The sequence below is a fragment of the Mauremys mutica genome, chromosome 19 (assembly GCF_020497125.1).
Source record: "Mauremys mutica isolate MM-2020 ecotype Southern chromosome 19, ASM2049712v1, whole genome shotgun sequence".
Lineage (NCBI taxonomy): Eukaryota > Metazoa > Chordata > Testudines > Geoemydidae > Mauremys > Mauremys mutica.
Genome location: NC_059090.1, coordinates 12,533,775 through 12,553,554, shown reverse-complemented (window position 1 = coordinate 12,553,554; position 19,780 = coordinate 12,533,775). Strand labels below are relative to the sequence as shown.

Here is a 19,780-nt window from a genome sequence, read left to right as displayed (position 1 = left end):
GATAACTAATATCTGGGAGCAATCTTCCAACCAGTTACGCACCCACCTTATAGTAGCTCCGTCTAGGTTGAATTTCCGTTTATGAGAAGGTCACGCGAGACAATATCAAAAGCTTTAGTAAAGTCAAGATATACCACATGTACCGCTTCCCCCCTAGCCACAACACTTGTTACTCTGTCAAAGAAAGCAATTAGGTTGGTTTGACATGATTTATTCTTGACAAATCCATGCTGATTGTTACTTATCACCTTATTTTCTTCTAGCTGTTTGTAAACTGATCGCTTAATTATTTGCTCCATTATCTTTCTGGATACTGAAGTTAAGCTGACTGGTCTGTACTTCCCTGGGTTGTTCCTATTTCCACTTTTTATAGATTAGTAGTGGGGGGGGGGAAATATAGTGCCAGTGTAGTCAACTCCTAAATCGAGTTTACTTCTTTTGAGAGCATGTAATCCCTAACATTAAACTACCAGTTTATCACACATCTGACAGCCCTCTAATTCCAGCACTTAATTGCTGGCAACAATGGACTGAACAATAACCAGCTTAAAAGAAAACATGGGTATGTATTATAAAGGACTGAAGGCCAGATGTGCTATATTTAAATTGTTCAGCCAGCCCATCACAATCCAGCCATTGTAATACAGGTGGGTAATGTATACACATACCCACCGAACTCCACAGAAACTAGGTCAGTAGGTGCCAAAAGTTCATCTTCACTAGATCACAAATACAAACCTTGAGGAGTTGTGTTAATTAATATGGTGTTAAAACACAACCTGGCATATTTAATCCAACATTTTGCAAACTCAACAAGTATGGTTAATTTTGGTTTCAGCTCAAGTTTAGGGCCAAAGTTCACGTCAGTTATTTTAATGAAATTGTTTGACTGTACTGAAATCTGAAGAACAGAAAACACTGCAGACAACTATGACAGCCAGACTGAGTTGAGACTGCCAAATATATGCCTTCCATGGAATTTTTATTCAGGAGATAAGCAGAAACAACTTTCATATCCAAACAGTAGGCCCTGGCCATACCAGAGATCTCCATATTGGGACAAGTTTAACAGAGTTCCCAGAAAAAAATTCTTACAGAAGAGAATATAGTTGTCTATAGCAGCTGACAGAAGTTATGGTATAGTCAGTCAAATGCAGCCAGTTATGATTTTATTGCATAGCAGCATTTGAGCTTAAAGACAACACAATCTTCCTTACATTTGTCTGCAGTCTTGTGGCTTGGAGAATTCTGATGCTCTTACAAGTTGAAGGATTTTCATCAGATTCAAAATACTGTATTTTTTAAAAGATAGGATACAGACTTTCATATGACAAGTTTTTCAGAATACACATTTCTGGTTACCTAAAAATCACTACCTAGAAAATATACTTCAGTCTTCATACAAGATGTTTTTTTCATTAACAATATGGATCAAGCAGAAAGCACTTGTTACCGATTTCTGTCAGACTCGGGATATATAGTAGTGGGTATCTCAGCTGACTGGAGTAGAATAGGGAAGAGGAAAAAATGTCCTGAATTGAAGTGCATGTAAATAAAAAGAGCTACAACTGAAGCTACTCAAAGTTAATTCTAATCTCATTACACGAAATTACTAAACTATGAAAGTACTGACTACCAGCTCGTTATCTGAAAACATAGTACCATTCCCAGACACTGTTCCTGTTTCTAGGATGTTCTTTGAACTAGAATGGCTGATATTCCACAGATTTATCACTATGAAGTGGTTAATTTTTAGATAATCTCTAGTAATGAATACATGTTCTGGTACAGGAGGTTTACACTGAGTTAACAGACGCTCTAACACATGTGGCTGATTAAACTATTCCCTGCTGGCATCTGTGTGCTGGTATATACTCCCCATTCCACAGTGGGCAAGGAGAAGTGAATCACCCAAAATTCTCAGGCCAGAGAAACATCTATATTAAGACCGTATGTCTCTACCCCAGTTCCCTAGGCCTCCAACGGCACTATGGCTCTTTCAGGATCAGTGACCTCACAGGCTCTCAAGAATTTTACTGAGTGGAAAGGGACCAGCACAAAATCTAAGTAGGGTTAGGACAAGGCAAAAAATGATGCTGCAAAAAAAAAAAGACTGGCAGTCCTTGGCTCTGCCTCCCTCACAACCCTGAATCCAGTCCTGAGGAAGCACCTGTCGAGAGTCTTGGAACTGGGATAAACTGGGGCATGCCCAAGCAGCCGGCTCTACCTTCCTTCTGTGGCCCTGACTAACGTGGGTTGCTATTTGCTCACACTCCCAGAGGGAAGCAGGAGAGAGCATTTAGCGCTACCACTTCCTTCTTGGTCGCTCTGACTTGACGGTGCAGTGAGCTTTCATTTAGAGAGCTTCCAGATTTGGCTTTCGGCCATTAATTCTCCTTGGATACCAGACACGGGCCCCCTTTCCCTTTTATACAGGAACCCTGACTATTTGGCCACAAAACTTTACCACATGCTCATGGATGGAAGGAGCAATATCCTGTGACAGCCACAGCCTGGTACTGCATTCTCCTCCCATTCAGGAAGCCTTTTCCGTGGTGTATTTTTGCTCTGGAATACAGAAAATCGTTTAGGAACACACTGTGTCCCCATTTTACTACCCACACTAGAGGAAAAGGCAGATAAGGCCTGCATGCTGAAGCTTTGCTCCTTGCCTACATCTTGACACCAACTCAGGAGAGCCTCACAAGGCAGTCTCAGCAGAAGCCCTTTGTAGCGGGAGATGAATAGCTGGCAAAGCTATTCTGTTGTGAAATGCTGAAGTGGACACACTCTGTAGCATGAAGTACATAACAGACACTTTCTCCCTTTGTATTATTAAGGGAGCCGAATGAAAAAAATATTTAAAATCTTTTCGGTCTCATTTCGGTCACTGTCTTTATTGCACTACAGATTCATTGCCCTGTTCTTCAAAGAGAAGAGGAGGCACAAAAAGCACACCTGACACTTGGAGACCCGTCACTCAAGCCAAGAACAGCTGAAAGTGCCATGAACGTTCCTCTGTGGCATTCTTGTCCCAATGAACTGTTTTAATCTATAAACCATAGATTGAGGTTTTTTCCTCTGGAACCACAGCCCACAATATTTTGGTTTAAGTAGAAATCACTCTGTGGAAATAGGAAACAGTCATTTTAATCCGCTTGTATAAATTGGTAGCAGAGGTTGTAAAGGATGGCTGGATACCATCAGCAAGCCAGTCAAACCACATACAAAGCACATGAAGAATGACTCAAGCTAATCAGGAACATTTAACTATCCTTTCATAAAGTCTCTTTGGGCTTTGGACATTGCAACCTGCTAATACTGGACTGGTATGTGATAAAGCTCTGTTTATAGCACGCTAGACCAAAAGCTTGAAGTTGTTTCAGGGCACCAATGTGCTAACTGCAAGCCTGATTATTGTAGCGAGTCTCCTGCCTGACTTCAGTGGAGGCATTTTGGATTTAAATGACTCAGGGTCTAGTTCTTCAGAGAGAAAAAACAAACCTTCATTCAGCCTGATCCTGTACCAGTGAAGTCAATGGGAGTTTTGACACATTTCCAGTGGGAGCAGGATCAAAATCGATGAGATTTTCACTTTAAATCTTACCTCCCCTTCCCCTGCCAAGTTATATTATTTTTTTAATGCAACCTTCGTGGTGAAGTTGACTTTTTGTTTTGCTTTTTAAAGGTCCTGATTCAGCAAAGCGCAAGCCAGCCTGTGCTTAAAATCCATTGTCTCCAACAGGACTCATGCACATGCTTAAGTGTGTGACTGAATTTGGGCCTAACTTGGGCTTTGATTAATATTAAACTTTTAAGAACAAGTCTCTGTCAGTGCTGGGAACAGACCCTGAAGTTTGATTCCCAAGGCCTTCTTCCCACTCACTTTAATGGCTTTTGGATTAGTCCCCCAATGTCCTGAACTACCCATCAGACAATATTTCCTTCCATAAAAATGCTTCAGAGATTGGGAAAACTAGTTACATTAGATGTGACTCAGATCACAGACATTTAGAAAATGCAAACCTTGCATGGAAATAACCTTTAGGAGTTGAAGAGAGTCCCTTAAGACAGATGATAAAGCACAAACCGAAGTATTAACATCAGTTTCCAAAGGGCAATATTAACCTCATTGTGCTTACTACTTTTTTTTTTAATTAATCCAACAGAGATCTGATTTTCATCTCAGATTCTATAGACCTGTCACCAGATGGACTGCTAGAGCCAGGTTAATGTTAATTTGCAGAATTCGGTCTGCTGAAGACTTCCTTAGAGTCTTTGCTTTGAGACAGGAAAAAAGAAATTGATTCACTTTAATCTGGAGTCACTGAATAATCAATCTTTTCACTTTGTTCAACTGCATATGAATTTAAGATGAGACTTTTACATGCAGGGGGAACACATACAAGTATTAATTTTGCTTAAGCCCCAAGCCCACAGCAAAATCCAGGTAAGACTGCCATGTTTTGCCAGATACCTTGATGAGGACGACTGTGATAAAAATACCAACACAGAGAGATAGCCTGTTTCCTACTCAACACCACATGCAGCCACCAAATGAGTTTTCCACTAAAAAGCCATGAACCTCAGCAAACCCAACCCCCATGTTTCATTATAAACCCAAGACCAATCAAGTTTTGCCTCATTCCAGGGTTGGTTATAAGAGTTACAACACAGCTCTAGTAAGGGCCAGAAACAAATCCCACGTAACTATAAGAAAGTCTCTCCTTGTGATATAGGGTACATGGCCCAAAAAATAGAAGTCAGCAATGAGATCTCCAGGCTGAAAGGTATCTGGATAAATTCAGACAAACTTCCAAACTGCAGACCCTTTTAAGATTACCACCCATCTAGTTACAACATTACAAAATAACCCAAACAAACCTAAAACCAAGTCTGTTTTAAATACCTCTGAAATCCCAGAGGTCTCCCTATAATGAATCTTTCCTCAGGAGAAAGGGGAGGAAAGTGAGGGGGTGTTACAGTCAGCAGCCACCTTACAATAGCCTTTTGGTGGACATGCCTTTATAAACAGCCTCAGAGGGAGAACAGAAGGCTTCTCTTGGGGCTAGGTCATTCCTTTGAGTCTGAGGAGCAGGTTAGTAAAGAAACACCTGCTCCTATGTCCCTTCTCACTTATCCCCTTAGCTGATAAAGCTACAAATATTCATTTCCAATGATAATATATAAAGCAAAATGAAATGGACTAACTCAATTTGACTGAAACCTCTAATGTGGGATGTACAATTTGCCCTGTGCTTCTAAGCAGTCTTAAAATGGGACCATCTCTCTCACAGAAAAAACCTAGGAAGTGGAAGTGTAACCGACTGGCAAGCTGTGTGTTGTATTCCCCTCTTCCAGGGGCTGGTCCAATGAATGTTAACAGCCTATGTGTTAATGAAGCTGCTTCTTTAACTCAGTCGATCCCAGGTTCAAAGCCTGCTGACAACTCATGGAGGGGGGACCATTACAGAAGTCAATGCAATGTAATAAGAATGGCTTTGGAGATTGCACACAGAGCAATCACGGACAATGGCATAGATGCACCCTAATGACTTGGATTCCATGGGAGATATTTCCCCGAACCCGGTCAGCCACTCTTATGCCTGGAGAATAAAAGCGGGCACCACGCAAAGCACAGGTCCTGCTTCAGTTCTGGGGCGGGGAGAGGGAGGGGAAGAGGGGGAGAGGGAGCGCACACAAACATTTAATTCCCTTGTAGAACAGATGACTGCTTTGTAATTTAGTAGCAGCTGCTGGCAACCAACGCCACACACTCATATTCCTATTAACCAAGCCACAGCTGATTTATTAAAGGCTCAGATACATCAAAACAAATGACTGTGACATCATTTATATTACTATTTACAGCTCTTTAATAGGGTTACATGAAGGGGCAACGCGGTAGAAACGGGAATCTAGTTACAAGCCTGTCAAGCTGTGGCAGAGTATTTTCTCTTTTGTACTGCAAGCCTAGGCAGTCTTTGGTCTCATTTGCCACCAACTACATACAGGACAGTAATGTGCTGGAAATAGAGAGCTGAGCAGCTAGCAGGTATTCCCAAATTACACATGTGAGTATCAACTCTCTGCTAGCCAATGCAATTCTTAGAAAACCCACCCTCCACACCAGGGCGTTGTACTTGATCAAGTATTGCGGCAACCCCAATCACTGTGCTTTATCACTACGCTGCAGGTACGTTTTGTCTCATACAACCAAATATCCATTGTACCTGTAGGTTACTAGGCATCCCATCATTCAGACACAGTTCTCTTTACTGGGCAGCCTGCTGTGACCTTAGTCACTGAGGGATAGCCACATAACCCGAGGTTAAAAGCCAGCACAGTAGGCGTGAAACTGATGCCTGTAAGGTAGGCCCGCACAGTACACACCACTTTTCTCCTTTAATCACTACAGCACATAGATTCTGCCCTGCATCTAAAAGGATCTCTACTTCCTGCTCCAATGAGACCACAATCCCTGCTGAAAGCAGTGCAGCTGCAACAGATCCAGGCTCCCCCGTGACTAGTGCTTTGAAGGCAGAATTCCTTTGAAACGCTAGTCAGTACATCATCTCTGCCTACACCACATGTACTGACAACTAATCTCGACCATTCCTTGAAGAAATAATTTAGATAGTCAGCACAAGCCATGGAACACTATCTACCAAGATAATATTCTAAGCAATGACAGTCTCTCTCATCTAAAGACTCTTTTCTGGCTGAGATGACATACTTAAAAGGATTTTTAAATTAAAAGGGAGCTCTGTATCAAGAACATAAACCCTTTATCAGAGGTGTCGATGGAGGCAAATTGCAGATTCCTTTTTCTTTATAGATTTCACATGGAATTCCCTCCCTGCCTGCAAATTTTGAACCGATGTGTTCAAGCCCCTGGTTTTCTCAAACCATAAAGGCTCCACGTAGTCAAATATTATGCTTCTGCTTTTTAAATATTTCCATTTAAATGTAGATTTTGACCTTCTTGCCAATGAAATATTAATAAGAGAATAAAATATATATTCTTCTTCTGAGGGAGAGGTCGCTTTCACACTGTCATGTTCCCTATCAGTTTTCTGAAGAGGATTTCTTCAATCCGCAATAGATTCTCCCCAGTTCCTACCTTTTCAGGCTATTGTGGTTGAAAGCAGAAAAGTGATCTTTTTTCCTCTTAAGATCTCAAGGGAAAAAGTATATTCTATTTCCTTAGCTCAAAACCAAGTAAACAAGGATGGTAAAGAAGTGTCTTTCCCAGCAAGAGCTAAAGGAAGGCTAATTCCATTTGAAATAGTTCTGCTCCTAAATAAGGAGACAGTATGAAGATTAAGTGAGATCTCCATTTCTTAATAATGGCTGCTGTTATTAAGTGGACTGGGGGAATAAAACTCACAAATTGCTCTGTTTATCCATCTTTATCTCCATCATTATTCAATCCGCTGAACAATCTCCCTCTCACCCACGTTATTTGTTTCCCTCTCTGACGTTGGTAAAGAAGCTGAAAACAGCAAAACATATCACACAGTGCTGTACTACAAATGCACCTCTGTTTAAGGGGGTTGTTTCTGCTGCCATTGTTTTAAATGGGAGCAGAACTGGGTCCCAAGTATGTACTACTGTACTAAATTGCCTCTGCATCAAAAGAAATTTTTCACTGATACAGGACAACATCCACTTTTAGAGGTAGCATTAGAATGAACTCTAATAACACTTGCACAAGACGTAGGGTAAATGCTTTATGTACGTAACAAATTACTGTCCTGCTACCATCAGCCTCTCTTTCAGTTACACCAGCTTTACTTACCAGCTTTTGCATTTTCATTCTGATGCTGGTGCCTCTCTACCTTCACTCAGGAAAAGTATCGATTCAGACTTTCAAGCGTATTGCCATCATCATTCAGTTTAATCATATCCCAATTCTATCAGCACAGATCCTCTCTCACACTCTGAAGTGGGATACAATATATTTTGGCTGGGATTTTGAAATGCATCCAAGAGTGAACTGCCCAGCTCCCACTGAATTTGCACATCAACTCAATGCCTAACTCCCTTAGACGTCTTCCAAAATTCCAGTTTTATAGATTTGTCTAAAACACAAGCAAGGACAGTTCAACCCCAATTTGTCACAGCAGCAAGTGAAGGTAAAAAGATCAGCACGTACTGGCAGGCTGTCTTAGAGGTTTCATTACAGAGCTGTTTATAGCATTTATTTCTCCTGTTGTTGCTACTGTTTTCAGGGTCAAAGAACTGAGATCCCATTTCAGTAGCAGAGATCAGTGTCCAGGGAGCAAAGTACTTGAATTCCACATCCTCCCGCAAAGACTTGTTGATTCACATGCTGCTAATGGCTGGGCTTTTACTGCATGATCATATGAACGCTGAAATTTATACCAATACAAGTGGCAAGTCTAAGCTTAAGTAATATTACTAGCATCACTAATTAGCATTAGTGCAACTGGAAATTTTAAATGGAGCAGAACATTGGCACTGATGTGCAATAGCATCCTCTATATGTAGTTGGGCTACGTTCATTCATTTGAAGTTTTGTTTCCTGTGGAACACAGTCCTTTTTGCAAAGGGAAACACACTATTACAGAAGTGTTCCCTCTGCAGATCTTTGTACATACTTTTCTTATAGCAATAGCCCAAAACACTGCATTACTACTACAAGCCAGGGAGTTGTGGACCCCTTACTGTCAATACTGTAGTTCAGCATATATTTACTTTTAAACAAGGAACTCCGCACCTTTAAAACCATTAATGAACAATGTCAACTGTCGTTAATAAGCCCAGAGCCTAAAGAAAATATTAGTAGCTTTACTTTAGATCTTGGACTGAAGAGAAACAGATGCAAGAGAATAGCGACTGAACTTTAAGCAGGGCTGCAGAGGAATAAAGAGCCATATTAAAGGACCACCACAAGTCCTGCATCCCATTTAAGTCACATGCATATCCTCAAAAACAGCCTACATGAGTAGGACTTTAAGGAGACAAATGAAACTCAGGCCTTGGGCCAGCCCTACACATGGAGTGAATTTTACTACAAGTGAGTGACTATGCCTCTCCCCCTCCCGACTAGAGCAACAGTCTGATTTTTTTTTATGTCATAGTGGAATACTTAAAGTAGGTTTGCTTTTGTTTTTCCTGTTCACTTACCTTTTTGAAGAGAATTTCAGGCCAATGAATGAAACCAGCTTGGCTACACTTGCATTTCAAAGCGCTGCCGCGGCAGCGCTTTGAAGCGCTAAGTGTAATCAAAGCACCAGCGCTGGGAGAAAACTCTCCCAGCGCTGTCCGTACTCCACTTCCCTGTGGGGAATAACGGACAGCGCTGGGAGCGCGGCTCCCAGCGCTGGGGCTTTGACTACACTGGCGCTTTGTAGCGCCGCAATTTGCAGCGCTGCAGAGGGTGTGTTTTCACACCCTGCTGCAGCGCTGCAAATTTGTAAGTGTAGCCAAGCCTAATTTTAATTACTAAAAAGAAGGAACAGTGTCTGCATCTCCACTGCCTTGCACCACATGTGGACATTTACACCTGTGCAGAGAGGGAGCACATGGCCACCTCAGAATAATATTACCCTACACCCTCTTTGCACTAGTGTAAATGACTTCACAAAGCAGTGGAGAGTCAAGCGCACAGAACAAAGAGCAGCATTCAAGCTCCCGCACCATGTGTCTCAGCCCTCAGCTGGAGAAACCACTTTCGAGGTAAGAGGGTCAGTAGATTCTCCATGCTCTTTCTGCTGAGTCTACCAGCAAGATGCCAATTACCTAAAAGTATTTATCTACCTTAGTGGTTTCCATAGTACCTATCATCACAGTAACTAAAAGCCAATTAGTATAATTGGTGCCAACTGTGGTGTTGCTGCTGTCTCACTTGGCAACCTGTCCACCTCCACACAGATTGAGATGACCAATTCATTTTACATTCACTGACTGGCAGTCAAATGCTAATTATTTGTGGTCACTAGAGACTGGGCCTAGATTTGAATGGAGTTGAGAGCACTGGAATCCATCACAGTTACCTAAACCATCTATATCTTTTTCTCTGTTACAAAGAACGCAATAATCATTCCCAACGTCAATTCCAACTCAGTCTCACTAGCTCTCCAACTTCATGGGAGAAGTGGCATTGCATTTTGGTATAACTACCTGGAAAGGAAAACTACACGGACATCCTATGGAGAGTAGATCAGCGTTTACATTCTGTGCCACATTTAAATCTCCAGTGTTAACTAGAAAAAGGTTTGTATTAAATGAAAAGCTCCATTTAACATTATTTCCTCCGCAAAAGTAGGCTGGATAATACCAGTGAAAAGTGGGGTTTTTGCTAATGTAGCATGCAGCCTCCCAGCAAAAGGGAAGCTGGGTTGATGAGCAGTGACTGTGATTTCTGTAACAAATAAGTGAGAATGTGCAACAAATTACTACATCCAAACAAACAAATCCCTGATTCCGCACCCCCCCCCACAGCCCAATTTGCCTTTATGACACAAATGAGTCAGTGCTGACTAATCGTATTATAGACAGGGAAGCCTGTAATAAGCTTATAAAAATGGGTGTTTACTGCCTCATTATTGTTCAGTGCTTGCTGAGATAATAAGAAAACCATGGGAAGTAGAATATGGAATAGAAATCTTACCAGGTATTCTTTGGAACAGAAAAGTTTTAAAAAGCAGGCTGCCAATCCGGGGTTGGGAAGCTTATGAGAGATGGATCAGAAACTTAAGGAAGGAAGGGAGGGGAGGGGACAAGCGTCACCAGATCTGAATCATCATAAGTGAGCTTCTCCAAAAGGAATCGGGAGTGGTGGTGAGGGAGGTTCCTTTTCAATTCTATCTTGGAAGTCTGGGGATGAAAGCAAACCAGAGACCCAAAGTGAGAATGTTATGGAAGATCACCAACACAATGCCCTGTGGGGCATAAAGCCTTATTAGGGATGAGTTTGTAAGTTTAAAGGAGGGCCAGTATCTCTGGCACTACCTTAGGAACTAGTTTTTAGAGCACCTGCAGATCCCACTGATTTCTACTGGAGCTATAAGATCTCAGCACTTCTTGCTATCTGGTCCCTGGACCACATTGCATTGCAGAGGAGTGTAGTCCCTTGCAGGACTGCACTGAGTAACACCGAGTTCCTGTAAAAAAAAAAAAAAAAAAAAAGACACTTCTCCTGCTGAACACGTAGAATTTTAAGGATCCAGGACTGTATTTTTAGAGATATTTAAAAAGTAATACCATTCATCCTTATGGAAGAGTCGCATAGAATTTCCTCAAGAATGTTAACCTTTCTGAAGGGTTTATCATAGAATCATAGGACTGGAAGGGACCTTAGAGGTCTAGTCCAGTCCCCTGCATTCATGGCTGGACTAAGTATTAACTAGACTATTCCTGACAGGTGTTTGTCTAACCCGCTCTTAAAAATCTCCACTGATGGAGATTCCACAACCTCCCTAGGCAATTTATTCCAGTGCTTAACGACCCTGACAGGAAGTTTTTCCTACTGTCCAATCTAAACCTCCCTTGCTGCAATTTAAGCCCATTGCTTCTTGTCCTATCCTCAGCAGTTAAGAACAATTTTTCTCCCTCCTCCTTGTTACAACCCCCTACACACTTGAAAACGCTTATGTTCCCCCTCAGTCCTCTTTTCCAGACTAAACAAACCCAATCCCTTCAATCTTCCCTCACAGGTCATGCCCTCCAGACCTTCAATCACCTTCGCTGCTCTTCTCTGGACTCTTTCTGCAGTACTCCTTCCTAGGCAGGCATTTCCCATTGTGTGTGTATGCGCGCGCACACAACTGGATTGTCCCTTCCTAAGTGGAGTACTTTGCATTTGTCCTTATTTAATGTCATCCTATTTACTTGAGACCATTTCTCCAGATCACCTTGAATTTTAATCCTATCCTCCAAAGCATCAACCATCCTTTAGGACTGAACCTTGTCGAAGAATTTGGGGATCTTGTCTCTTCTGTCTCCAGTGACATATGAACCTCATTTTGCCAGAGCTGGAGTTACAGATCACAGGGCGACACAGACAGTGGTGGTAAGGTCACCTGGGAGCAGCTGTGTAGGGGAATAGGCTGGCCCGGACAGGCTCTGTGGAGGAGTCAGAAAGAGTTGGGCCTTATCAGATCCAGAGAATGGTAAGCTTTGGGAAGAACTAGATGTAGATTCAGTTTGCTTCACTAATGTGAAGATAAGCATTTCAGAGAAAATGTTTGTGCTAAAAACGACATTTTGATTTAAGGAGGCTTATTGGTTGCTGATTGTCACGGTCTTTGCCCCAAGGGACACACAACTGCAGGGTCTGGACATAAGTCAGACCTGCTGAGGTGATGGCAGTTGATACAAAGGGTACTGCAACCCCACTGCCTGGTGTGAGAGCAAGACACTGGTGTGATTTCACCCAGCCCGAGAGAAAGGTGGCAGCTCGAGACTTGGAGGAGAGATTGGAAGGGGTCAGAGGTGCAGTTTATTTGGTAAGTGACACCTTTAGGCACCAACATGTCCTTTCTCTAGACTTGGATTCCGCTGCATGCAGTGGCCAGAATCCTCAGTTTTCATTTCTAGATTTCCCTTGAAATAGTGAAGGAAAGCACACTGCTGGGTGCACCAGGTTAGCAGCGGTGACAAAGTTCCGAGCTTGTAGTGGTGGCTTCTGCGCTTCCGGGCGGATTCAGTGGCCTCAAACTCACTAAGGCCCCAGTGTGACCTTCCTTTCACAATACAGCGGCAAGAGTCACAGCCTATTGAGTTACTTTCATCACAGGCCAGTATGGGAGATGGGAAGGGGAAATACTCCACAGTCTTTGTTGCTCCATAGCGCTCAGTAGGCACAGGTTGGCCTCCTGACTGGACTGAGGCCTGCTTCCCCTCTCAAGGGGATCTCTGTCGAGTATTGGGGGGGGAGGGGGCGCGGGAAGAAACCCGGGCCCACCCTCTACTCCGGGTTCCAGCCCAGGGACCCTAACGATAACAGCTGAGAGTGGATTTCCCTTCACCACTGAAGCTGCTTTGATTCCCTGGGCCCTTACCTCAGGATACAACAGTGCTTCCTCTCCTCCAGCTCCTTTCACCCGGGCTCCCGCAAGGGAACTGGAAAGGAGAGTTTTAAGCAGTATGAGTGAGATCTTGTCCAGCTGTCTCCATTAGCCTAACAGCCTTAACTGGTTAATTGGCATCAGGTGTCTTGAGTGGCCTGGAGTAGCCTTTGTTTGGCTACCCAGGGAACAGGGCTCTGCTCATTCTGAGGCGGATATACCTGCCTTCTACTACTCTCTTATATCCTTTGAGTCTGAGTCTGTTACAGAGCATATCGTCTCTTACCAAGCAAGACACTACAACTCAGTCCCAAAGTCCTATTTCAGACCTCAGGGATCCATTGCTGACAAGCTGGAAAGCAAAGGCAAAGACCCCAGCTGAGAACTGAGGGGGGAATGGAACTAAACCATGTCACAAAGTCATTGCTCCGTATCTGTGAAAGGGATGGGTCAACATGACACCAAGTTTGTGATGGACAAAGGACAGCATCAGGGCAAAGCTCTTTCCGTTCCCACAGTCACACCAGTCTCATCCCGCATGTTTATCTGACACCATTAACATCACCCTCTAGGGCACATGAAAGAGTGGACTGACCAACTGGCCGCTGTTGAGAACACTGCCAGTGTCACCAGCCAGAAGGCCAATTGCTAGCAAGGTGTACCTGTGCAGTGGGGTAGTTGGAAGCGTTCATGGTCACCCATTAATTTTAGAGCAGAGGGAATTCATCTTGGACATCAGCCACAACCAAAAAGCAAGATACACTCGACAGGACAACAACAGGCTGCCTTAGGTTTCATCGACCACCACTCAGCACAAGATGCTTTCTCTAGAGTACAGACTTGATAATGAGGTAATTCAAACCCGGGCATTCCTGAGGGACCGGACACCAGGTGAATAGGCTTCTTGCCCGAGACACCCTGCATTGCGTCCAGGGGGTTGCAGCTCTATGCTCACTGCGAGAACAACCTTCATAGTTCTTCATTCTACAGAGCAACAGTACTCTCCCAGTATCCTCCTATCCTAGGAGCATTCCCATGACAAATCTGAGCCTGGCGGTACAGTCCTTGTCTGTGTGAACAAATCCACTGAAGTGCCTGAATTTGGTACATTTCCCATCTCCCCGGCATGACTGAAACAGGAATCTTCTGAGAACAGACGACTCAGTGCCTTTACATCTGCTGATTATGTAGCTGCAGAAGCCATCTCTCTGAAATGAGAGAGAGAGAGAGAAAGAAACCTATGGTCTTTTGCACCCGATCCTGGCACTCTGACATTTCTTCCGAAGACAATTATGTAAAGCCTCCTGATGGCAAAGCTCAGGAAATGGACTAATAGTAGCTTGTACGGTACCTCTCCATCAGGCAGTTCAATAAATCCTGGCAGCGCTGTGATTTGTGTTAGGAGAATGAGCTTTTCAAGAGCAGAACTATCACTTAAACACCGTCAATAATCGCACTGTCAAAAAACCTCTGGGTAACCTGACCAACACTTCAGCAGCTTAATTTATAGATGTGCTGTTTGCCTTCAGGGTATTTTATGCAGCTGTCAATAGGCTAAATATTGGAAGCGGATATTACCCAAATGTCTCTGCAGATTTTGAGAAAGGAGTCTGGGAGCATGTAGGACAAGCCTTCCACTTAAGTGTGGCTGGATTCTCCACTCATTTACCCTGGTTTGTCGTCAGTGGAATTGCTCCCAATTCACACGGCTAGAAAAGAGAGCAGAATGCAGCCCTTAGGACGCAGAATCTGGGCCAGACTTTGGTGAAGAGAAGAGGTGTGTGGACAAGGGTAATGGAGCCTTCTCCTGTATGTGGACTAACTACCAGGTGACTGGGGAGTAGACCCACAACTCCCTCCAAAAAGGGAGACAACAGCAATGACTCTGCATATGCTGGGGAAAACAAACAGCACCCATTTCAAGGGGGATGGAGCTACCAATACAGTGTAGGCATTCTCAGAAGCCCCAGGAGGAATTCTGGCTGAGTCAGCTAGAATTCATCCTACATCCAGGTTACAACGCAACCTGGTTCACACGCGTGCGTGCGTGCATGCACGCACCCCCCCCACACACTTTTGCTCCACAGCACAGGGCTGTGCCTTCAAAGCATATTCTAGCCTAAGCCTTATGCAATTTTTTTCCTTCGTTTTTTTTCCTCCCCAGAAACAGCACCTGAGTGTGGAGCTCACTGTAAATGCCTATACGACTGAAAAAGACAGACGGTCAGACAATAGCCCCATGTTGTCACTGAAGCTAGAGGAAATTTTCCCCCTATAATGTGCTCAGACAGAGAGCTCACTTGCGCTTGATACCTGGAGCTCTAGCCTATTGTCGCTGAACAAGTTAACTAGGGGGAAAAACACATGAAACAAACCCCAGTCTCTAATGACAAGCCAATCACAAAAGGAACTGCACGCTTGGTTGGGATTAATTCAGATACTTATCCCCATCTTATTGAAACTATCCCAATCTACTGGGCTGGCAAAAATGTACCTGGAAATTTCATGAGAAACAGGTCATCCTTGTGGCATTCCTGATGTTTCCCCGATTCTTATTACCCGCCAAAAATGCAAACATTACTTCTTTAGAGCAATCAGAAACTACCGCTTCCAGTCTTGGGCCCCGGCCCTGCAAGTTACGCTGCAAGCTACTCCACATGCACAGGCTCAGTGGGACTTCAATAGGGTTTTGTACAGGCACGAGGATCCACCAGGCAGAGCAGCTTTTGGGATTAGGATCTTAGTTGTCAGTTTAAGAGGCTAAGGCACAATGCTGAAGAAAATATTGCAGCCTCCACAACATATGGGATCTGGTTCTGACTCTGCATGAAGGTTCAATGGAGCATCCACAGGTAAATATTTTATCCTAAATGGATCACCTAGCCAGAGGAGGGAATAATATTGAGGGATGGGGGGTGAATAGGAAGCTGAAGGGCTGTAGGTGGGGTGCTTGGTCTTCTCTCCCTCCTCCTTCCCCCCGCCCCCCTCGAACATATAGCACTGTCCAAAAGAAGAGTCTGGATTTCATTTATTCCTGGTTCTGGGCACTGGTCAAGCAAGAATGATTCTGAGTTAGAGCCTCAGGGACAGATTCCGGGTAGACATACTATAATCCCCATATCCTAGAAGTCTGAGAATTGTGAGCTGTTTGAACAAGAATTACAAGGGTTAGTAGCTTTCTCTTGAGTAGGGAAAATATTTTTACAGAGCAAAGCTCAAGCAGATGTTTACAGGTCAACATTTTCAGCAAAACTGGGTCAGAAACAAAACTGAACATGTAAACATCCCCAGCCTATAAAAAACTCACATCTCCATCCAGGCTTTGTGGTTTGGGCATAACTTTGGCTACATATGCACAGCCCAAACCGCAGTGACCAAATTCCTAATGTCCCCCAGCACTTTCCCCAGCCAACACGAAATCAGCCTGTTCCCTTTCAACCACCACACAATTTACCCATCACTGCCTATAAAGTTAGGATTATGCTCTAGCTCTCACAATGTGACAGAATTAAACTGTCCTTGCACCAGCTCTGTTCATCAGATTAAGGTGAAAAAACACAATTGTCCTGCATAATGAGTCACACAGCAACAGATCAATCCCATAAATTCCAGTCAACAATGGCCCCTCTTGCCCTTACAGTAACCCCAATGAGCACATTTTCAGAGGCAGGTCATTCTTGCAGTGACTGGCTGTTTTTAAAACAAAACACGAACAACAAATTCTGGGATTCCAAAAGCACATGGTACTGCACCTTCCTCTGGTACAAAAGCCAGGAGGCTACAATTCCAGCTTGGGATCTACCTGTGGAAGTCAATGGTGAAGAGTTACCTAAAAGTCAGCTGCCTAGCCTGCAGCTTTGCATGAACAGAAAAACTTCCATTGTGCATGCAAATAGACGCACACACTATGGGGAGGGAAGAAGGCGTTACACAACTTTAAATTCGTTTGATCACCTAGCCCAAACTAAGCTCTGCATCTACCAGCTGATTCTCTCTCGCTTGCTTTCCTAATTCTCCAAAACTAATGAATTCAAAGTACCAGACTCTGCCAAAGCCAGACAGCAAATCAGTCCCCAAGTTCATTATATTGTAAATTAAAAGCCTCACATATATATGCATCACGTCTACTGGATAGAATCAGAGCAGCTCAGCCATGCATCATATACCCTATACATACTGCTGGAAGATAACAGCTCAAACAGGAGGAACCTCCATTTTTGGAGCATGAGAATTTGGAATGCTTCCCCACTGCTGCCGTGCAGTTCCCAAGGCAGCTTAGCTAGCAACCACCATGAAGTGCTAGGAAGCCACAGATTTGTTACGATATCTTGTCTTAGGAGGGAATCTCACATGCTTGAGTCAGGTGCACCAACCCCACCCAGTTCAAGCTGAAACTGCTCAATTTACCTACAAGATAACTAAATTAACAGCATTCCATCACTGACTCCTCTCAAAGCCATTTGATGATTCTAAACTCAGCAGTGCATGTGCTGACTTCTGACATTAAGAATAAGCAGGAGCACAGCCCCTTTGATTGACTTGACACTAGCCGCTTAGCAGATGGATCCGTTTGCTTGCTAATGTTAATTAAGATTCTGTGTAGCCTGGCTCCATCCTTCCTAGCATGGCATGAACACCTACGGTTCTCTGCCTCAGAGTCTTCTCCCCTTTTTTAATGCACCAATTGCTGCTTGGGCTGTGGATTAAACTCAGATCCATCCAGTGAGGAAAGTTCTTGGCTAAGCCGCGGCCTCCAAATTATTTCTACAGGGATATTGACAGAATTGACTTACTCTGCATGTTTAAACATTGTGTCCAAAGTATTTACGTAAGCTCTTTCCCACCTTTTCTGTCCTTGTTCTGAGAGCGGTTGTATGAGTAGCTCGTGAAAGTCTATGAGCGGCATGGCCCAATAAGTGATCTGCACTCTGCCACATATCCCATCTCCACGCGGCATGGAGCACCACGTCTCGGCAATCCGACACCGTTGTACTTATATATTGTTGTATTTAACATTAATATTTAGCAGGCTTTTTTCCTTCCCACAGAAGCCTGGACTCCATCTGGAAGCCTAAAATGGACTGATTTGTCAGAGGGCCAAATTCTGCCCTTAGTCACATGGAGGCAACTTCCAAATACAGTATTAAAAACAGGAGATGTGCAAATGTAACTGAACACAGAATTGTTCCCTAAATTGGCAAATGCTTAAATAGCCTCTCTGCTCCGTAAGCTGTTTGTGTAATGGGAAATCTGCATAGGCATGTGTGGGCCTTATTCATTAGGGTTAATTTTTCACTGGAAAAAAGGAATCAGCTATAGCTATGTCACATCTAACCTATACTACAGGAATATACTAGAATAAGTGGCACAAGAGCTGGGTTTTAGACCATCAAGCACCTCTAAGTACCACATCTGTGGTTATTTTAAGTGCTCTGCTATCTAAATCCAGCTCTTTCTCCATTGTCCATACTGACATGGTCCCCCGTTTTCATATTAGCGGAGTTCCTGAGAATCTTATCTTTACAGATGGGAAACTGAAGCATGGAAAGGACCAGATTTTTAAAGGTAATTTAGCATTGCTCCACTCAGCATTGCAACACCTACCTCACTTAGGTTCCTATGTCACTTAGGCACTGCAAAGCTGAGTGGAGCCATACCTAAATACTTTTCAGAATCTGAGCCTAAATGACTTGCCCAGCATCACACAGGAAGTCTGCAATGGGGCAGGGAATAGTCTCCTATGTCCCAGGACAATGCTTTAGCCCCTGAACCACCCTTCTTCACGAGCACTCACCCCTCTAGCAGCTCTTGCTACCACACCTGTTCATAAACCCATGCATCTTATATTTGGTCAGTGGTGTTGTTTTTTCAAATGGGACTTTGCCTTGCTAAGAGGGTATAGTCAAGTTGTCCCCTACACAGTTATATACGGTAAACTCACCGGCTCCATTCAGGCAGAGGATGAAGAAGTGAAATACCGGATGATCAGGGTTTTTTCCCCCCCTAAAGCGGATGATTAATTTAATGCTTCATGAAAAGGAAAAGAAAAATCTATAAGCCATTTCCATCCCTCCTTTACCTTAAGAAACAGAAACTTTGCCAAGGAAAAACACTGCAGTGGCATCAGCTGGATTGGTCTGTAGTACTGGGCCAAACTGACAGCACCCCTCGGCAATTTCATTCCCTATTGATCTGCCCCAAAAGGGACCACGCAGGCAGGGAGTGGGCAGAGCCAGTTTCCTCCCAACACATCTTGTCAATGATTCTCAGCCTCGATCGCTAGGGGCAAGCAGATAAATCAGTCGCTCTAATCCTTTCAATAGCAAAACTGCTAATAACCACGCGAGTTAGTTTGGGTTTAGATGGTGGCTTCTGGACACCTGCCTGGTGGTAACTGGACTGAGGTAAAAACTCATTTCATCTTGGCAATCAGAAAAAAATCAGTGGAGAGGCAGCATACTCCAGTCAACTAGGCACTGGACTGGGACTCAGGAGACCAGGGTTCAATTCCTGGCTCTGTCATTCATCTTCTATGCAAAGGCAGTCAAGCCACTTCCCCTATCTGCTTCTGTTCCACACACTATTAAGACTGTCAGCTCTTCAAGGCAGGGACTGTCTCTTTATACGTGTTTGTACATTGTCTAAGGGTATGTCTACACTACGAAATTAGGTTAAATTTATAGAAGTTGGTTTTTTAGAATTCGTTTTTATACAGTTGATTGTGTGTGTCCCCACACAAAATG

The 19,780-nt window shown here is 43.6% G+C and overlaps 1 protein-coding gene and 1 long non-coding RNA gene across 16 annotated transcripts in view; both read right to left on the bottom strand.

Moving 5' to 3' along the window:
* Positions 1–19,780, bottom strand: part of AUTS2 (activator of transcription and developmental regulator AUTS2) — a 1,197,597-nt gene that overhangs the window by 734,468 nt on the left and 443,349 nt on the right. The gene's annotated exons all lie outside the window — the stretch shown is intronic.
* On the bottom strand, positions 7,398–13,486 carry LOC123353004. The gene is made up of 3 exons (XR_006574345.1): positions 13,324–13,486; positions 13,032–13,092; positions 7,398–7,495 (listed from the first exon to the last, which is right to left on the bottom strand). It is a non-coding gene; the product is annotated as an uncharacterized LOC123353004 (long non-coding RNA).